This window comes from Melopsittacus undulatus, chromosome 3 (genome assembly GCF_012275295.1).
Source record: "Melopsittacus undulatus isolate bMelUnd1 chromosome 3, bMelUnd1.mat.Z, whole genome shotgun sequence".
Lineage (NCBI taxonomy): Eukaryota > Metazoa > Chordata > Aves > Psittaciformes > Psittaculidae > Melopsittacus > Melopsittacus undulatus.
In genome coordinates, this window is record NC_047529.1 from 103314017 (window position 1) to 103321119 (window position 7103).

Here is a 7103-nt window from a genome sequence, read left to right on the forward strand (position 1 = left end):
GTGCAATCTCCACAGTATTGCTTGCTACGTACAATATATTTAGGTGAATCATTAAAAGCACCTGATGAATACTTCAGATAAGGAGCAATGTTACAAGTTTGGTAATATTTATCTATACATATACTAGAAAGTGTATGTATAGTATATGTATGTATAGTGTATATAAACAGGATAGATGTCTGAAAAGTTAAATCTAAGTTTAGCTGGAACATACTTTTGGAAATGCAACAAGCAATAATTTTGTTGAGTCCTATACTATGCCTTAATGAGGACATTTTCTCCTTTTTAAAAAGCAGAACGAAAATGGCATTAATAATTTATTATTTAGAGTGAAATACATGAAAAAGGATGTAGTTTATGGTAGAAATAGCCATCCCTCCTCCCCTCTCAAAATTGGGACAGAATTTAAGCAAAGTTGTTATTCAGCCTTGGGCTATTTTCAGTGTAAATAAATAGATTAAAGAAAAGTGCACTCAGCTCCCCACATCCTCTTTTATCACCCTCTTGACTTCAATTCTTTTGCTTCCCAGCTTTCCAGAAAATGCATTTGAAGTTTGCAGAGCTTCTTCTTTCAGTTAGATTTGATTGTAATAGGGACTTAAGAAAATGACCCACTACAGCGGCATCTGGCTTCCACTTGAATATTTAACCACTCTCTCCATATCCATTCAGATGGATCATAAATGCTGCTTATTTTCATGCTACAGTGTATGAAAATGGGGTTATCTTTTGATCAGTATAAGGTCATTATAATTTTTGCTCTTATGCATATATCCTTTATATTTCTAACAGACTATGCTCTAAACCAGCAAGTATATTGTTCATGATAGCAAAAACTACAGCTATAGGGTCACAAGATTCAGTGCAAGTAACTTTTGTATACAGCATTTAAATATTTCTAGGCATTTTCAACTTTTCCTTCAGCAGTATATTTCAATATTGAAAAATACTAGTTTTGGCAGGGGTGTTATATACATTTCTTTAAAGATTTTAACCTATTGTGGTTTTTGTTTAAAACAATTACCCTTTAAGTTTCTTATGAAACTTCAGCACAGTAAGGAGCTGTCACTTCATCACAAAAAAGTTGTTAATGAAATTAATGTTTTTTTAAATGGGTGTCAAGTTCACCCTTTTCTTATGAAACAAATGATAACGTAAAATTTATATTCCATATACTATATAGAAAAGTAACTGACCTGACTGTGTTACTGATACCTGTATGCACACAAAGGATGAAAAATTATATGCCTTTAGTTCTGCAAGGACAGGAAACCCATAATGCAAAGAGGTCAGTAAGAATCTCTCCATCGCTCAGATTACATTCTATAGGCAGCAAGCAATAGAAATACTTGACATTAAAAGTAACAGACCATTACATACAGTTGTTACCATGCGATGCCATGCCATGACACTCTATTTCATATTCCTATGAGTAACAGGAAAATATACCAGTGCCTATGAACTTTTTTGGTGATATTTTCCCTTAATAATAGCCATAGCCTCATTGCTATTGGCTTATGGCTATGCACTTCCTTGGGCTTGACTGAAAAAGGGAAAAAAAAACCTGAAGCCACTAAATTATGTAATTGAAAGAAAAGGAAGATCCACAGAAATCAGACATGGAGAATAAAACCATGAGTTTACTTTACAGAGGAATATGTAAATATGCATTTACTTTACATAGGAATAAAGTACAGTTGTGCTTCCAGGTATAATACATCCAGTAAGTGCCAAGGGTTAGGAAGATACATTTAGTTGTATAATTGTGGTCACCTAGATATAAAGAAGCACCTGGGAATGACCACATTGGCATCAGCAGGATGAACTACTAGAAGGTGTTGGGGTCTTTAGGAAGGCCTCTGCTGAGCTGTAAACAAACCTAGTGTAAGCATAGCATTAAGTCCATATGAGATTAAATAGTATCACTTTACTTCAGTTTAGGCTCTCAATTCAACCCTGTGGCCCTGAATGGGAAAGGGTTATTTCCTTAGTTGGAAACCAGATTCTTTCTCTGGAATCACAACCTTGTGGCCACAGGAAACCATAACTTGAACATTTGTACGTGGAAATGCAAGCAAATGGTTTGAAGCTAGTGGCTGAATGTCTTCTCAGAAGGGTACTGATACTGAAGGGTACAAGGTGGAGATAAAGAGGTTTGACAAATAAGGTAACTAGGGGAAAATTGAGAAACACAGAGGTGCAAGACTGAAGAAATGTAACAAACTTTAACAGAATATAATGTTTCTGAGATTAAATACGGTAATATATTAACAAACTGCCTATTTAATCAATATGAATATTTACAAAACAGAAACAGCCTCCCTTGCTGTTTTTATATATATCATGTATATAATATTATATTACTGCATTTTAAAATAAATTCTTTCATATACAAGGTGAGAATTCCATTTAAATGGGAATAGACTATGAAATTCCATTAAGGCAACACAGCTCTATGAAGAAGCCTGGAGTGAAACTGCAGTGCTGGCATTTCACTCCCAGTAAGCTGCTTTGGCATTTTATCTGATGTTCTGTTGACTGGCTTTTCACATCTTGTGTTATTAAACTAACAACTAAGGAAACCCAGAAAAGCCAGTGATTGCTAAAGTAGTATGTATGGTCTAATATATGAAGTATTTTTTCTGGAAATGTAGGAAATCAGAGATATGAAGCTAAAGTATCTATTTAAAATGAGAAGGGGATAAGTAGAAGCACCACTCATTAAATGCTTTTTATTAAAGAAATAGCTTATTATCCTTTTGTGTGACTCAGAAGTGACCATCAATCAGCTGTTTAATCTGTAATGATACAGCATGTCTCTGGCAACATGGGTGCAAAAGATCTGTAGCTAGAATATAGGTAGAACTCTGACTCAAAAGACTTCTAAAGGATACTGGACAAAATTATTTTTGAAAATGACTACTTAATTTGTGTGCCTGAATATTTGCATTTTCAGATATTTTCACAACTTCAGTAACAGCGAGGTACCCACTCTTTAAAAGTCAGCTCCATCTAAGCTAGTTCAATGACTTTTTTCTCCAATGTCCAATGTTAAAACTAGCATAGAACAATTCAGAAATCCTTCAGGAGTAAATTATTAAGCAAAAAAAAATACATGTTTCTTAGCACCATGAGGTGATACTCTTTTCCTAAGAACCATGTACTGTAGCTATGGGTAATTATGCACACACATGCCTAATCCTGTGTAAATCACAACACATTGAGTAAAAATGAATACTTTTTTTTTAATTGTTCTATTTCAGATGCATTTACTTACGTTTGCTTGGTTCACATACTGTAAACAAGAATATTCTTCTTCTAGGACCAGGGATGACGGGTTCAAACTTAAACAGGGGAAGTTCAGGTTAGATATAAGGAAAAAGTTTTTTACTGTGAGTTCTTTACTGTTCTTTACTGAAACAGTCTGCCCAAAGAAGTGGTGAATGCTCCATTGCTGGCGGTGTTCAAGGCCAGGTTGGACAGAGCCTTGGGCAAGATGGTCTAGTGTGAGGTGTCCCTGCCCATGGCAGGGGGTGGGAACTGGATGATCTTAAGGTCCTTTCCAACTCAAACCATTCTATGATTCTATGAGTCTACCTGTTTATTTATGTCCTTGTATTCTTATCACTATTACCAAAGTTTGAAAGGTCTCTCACTCATTTTTAATACAGACTTAAATGAAGGACCTTTTGATATGAAGTCCTATGCTCGATCCAAAATGTGACTTCCACTGTTCTTTCACATCCCATTCCTTCCAACATCTCTAAATTACTCCTTCTTCATCCCCAGCCCACACCCCCAAGGAAGTCTTTCACATTTCTATTTCAATATTTGATGAGAAGATGAAAACCATTATACAAAATAATGATAGAACACTAATTGACAGAAATATGAAATGACAGTAATGGTCTCTGAGCTATGGCTGGAGATTTGTGTACAATGAAATATCATCCATAGTCAGTATTTTTGTCTGGTAATATTAGTTTAATTCAAAATCAGAGTATTTTTCATTAATAAGCTTTTAAGATTTTGAGTGTGTGTAATACAGAAAAGTGAACATTGTCTTTCCTTTCCCAAGACAAGCACTATCACTGTAATATGAAAAGAAAGAAGATGCAGTATTAGTTGCTTCTGTGATAAGAAGAAAGGGTTCTGGCAAGGTGTGAAAATAACACAGTGTTATCTTTTACTTTATATGTGGTGAATGTCTGTGTTACAACCTGTGCCTTTATGACTTCATACCTGTCAGGAGATACAACTATTTATTGGACCTTCAGCCTGCTACATAGCAGTGCCTGCGCACACAACAGTAAAACACAAATGAAGCTGTGCTGCCTTACTATGATCTAAACCTGTTTGTCTAGGGTAGATTGAGGTCTTCGGGGAGATGGATACTGGCTACATCAGGCTTATAAACAGAATCTGACTTGATACAGAAACATAGACAACTTTTGCTGAATTACTTCAATGACAAAAACAAATGGGTACAAATGAAACTGGAGTCTGCAGCACTTGCATTCTTCCACTTTCATGAATGCAAAGAACCCTGGTCGTTCACAATAGACATGTTCTAGCGAACAGCCCAACGCTGTGGACACAGCATGTACTAGGGAAATAACACACACGTTCACTGTGCTTGAGCTGTTTCTTGTCTCACCCAGCTCTGCCACGATATACTGAGAATTATTAGGTTGTGATTAATTCAATACTTATATTAAAGTTGCCTGGAGTATTGGGAAGAGGAGGAACTTCTCAAAAGGACAGTTGTTAGATTTTTGTGTGTACATGCTTTTGTCTTTTCATTCCATTTTAAGAAGGGGGAAAGAAACAAGTGTTTGTAGACACTTCTACCAATATTGCTTTTATCTGTCTGTGGGGTGGAGCTGCTCTGAGCAAAGTGAACATCTTTGTAGCTACCCATTGTGCAGCACTGCATCTGGAGCTGAAAAGCAAGGTTGTTTCCCAGTTCACAAGCAACAACCATATGTTCATGAATGAAGAAAGATACTCCACCTAGTCCCAAGAGCTGCCTCTCTCCCCTGTAGCCTATTTAAAGTTATTCTAGTGCTCTTTACTGGACTCCAGCTATTAACTGAACACCTTCAATCTCTAATCCTTCAAGAGAAGTAACTGTAAGCAACACTGGGGAAAAACTGACTATTGTTCCTAATGACTCAAGAGTATCATTTCCCAGAGTGACTATATTGGTGAGACTCCAAGGCTTCTCCCTCTAGAGCAGATGGTAGGCAATTTTTAATGTGGCATAATTACTGTATAACACCAGTAGTCAAGATGACAGTTTACAGAAAGATAAGGAGACAAGATCCCTGTCATAAAGTTCTCACGTTTTGTGAGTAAATGGTTTTAAAAAAAAGGTGTTCCTCCTCTCCTCAAATATGCAACATTTTATTTTATAATACAATCCTAGACAGTAATAATGCAACACATTATATCATCACCAAAGTTAAGTATGTATTCACTTTCAAATAATTTAATTTATTTTCTAACCCAGATGCTCTTATGAGACGCCACTTGTGGCACTGTGTGCAGTTCTGGTGTCCTCAGCATAAGAAGGACATGGAGCTGTTCTGTTGGAGCAATTCCAGAGGAGGCCACAAGGATGATCAGGGGACTGAAGCACCTCCTGTATGAAGACAGGCTGAGAAAGTTGAGGCTGTTCAGCCTGGAGAAGAGAAGGCTGCGTGGAGATCTCATAGCAGCCTTCCAGTATCTGAAGAGGGCTACAAGGATGCTGGAGAGTGATTCTTCATCAGGGACTGTAGCAAGGGGTGATGGGCTCAAACTGAAACAGGAGTTTAGGTTACATATAAAGAAGAAGTTCTTTCCCATGAGGGTGGTGATGCACTGGAATGGGTTGCCCAAGGAAGTTGTGAATGCTCCATCCCTGACAGTGTTCAAGGCCAGGCTGGAGGGAGACTTGGGTGACACGGTTTAGTTCCAAACCCCCCACCCCGCCATGGCAGCAGGGGCTTGGAACTAGATGATCTCAAGGTCCTTTCCAATCCAAACCATTCTATGATTCTATGATTGTATGCTATGAAAAACAAAAAAGATTTGGTCCTTATATAAACAGCTAAACATACATCTCAGGAATTAGTGGCCATCTACTCCTCACCATTGCACAGACTGCTGCACTGCATTTACCATTGATGTTAAGAGATCAGAAAGGAACCTGTCCAGGGTGGTGCAAAATCTCCCACCCTATGGATCTGATGCGGAGGCAGAGAAGGAATTTGTTGCCTAACTTCCTTTGGCTCCCTGGGGAGCCAAACTGTTACTCAGGTAATAACTTAGCAAAACAGGTACCTGGCAAACATGCCAAAGAGTAGCAATTCCTCCCTAGACTTGTATTTAAGTAGCTTAAGGGCAAGCATGACATTGGGAGGTGTCTCTGAATACAATTTATAGAGCAGCATTTGCCTCCTTTTTGAGTGGAAGAATTAAGCTTCTTGGCCAGAAAGCAGGATGCTCCACAAAGAAACTGTACTCATACTCAAATGGAAAAAGGTGGTAAGAAACATAATTTTCTTGTACTTTTGTAGCTGAAATTATTATTATATTTTAAAAATTAATAAAAAGTTTGTAGAAACATAAAATTGCTTTGTATATTCATATTGTATAACATGAAATGATGTGTGCTTTGAAATAGTTTGTGTTTTTTTCCGGAGCGATTGCAAATCATGTACTTTAATTGCAACATCAAGAGGAATGGTTTTGAGAAAATGCCTTAAATGGCTAGGCTGAAAAGGAATTACATTTTGGAAGTTGACTTTAAAAGCAATAGAGACATCTAGTGGAAGTATTTAAGGACTACAGCTGCCAGAGACTGCAGCAAGGCATAGCTGATTCTCTCGAATTGCTTCTCCCTTGGCTGAATTTTTTAATAGAATGACAAATTCCAATGCTGTTTATGCTTTACAGAAGAGATTAATCTTAAATTTCAGGGTATTGTGAGACAAATAGGACTTAGGAGCCTAAGACATTATTTTTAGTGTTCTAAGCAAGTTGGGCCCTAGAAGCATTTATACATGCGACATTTACAGTGCCATTTCTTTAAGACACACAGCCAGTCATTGTGCAAT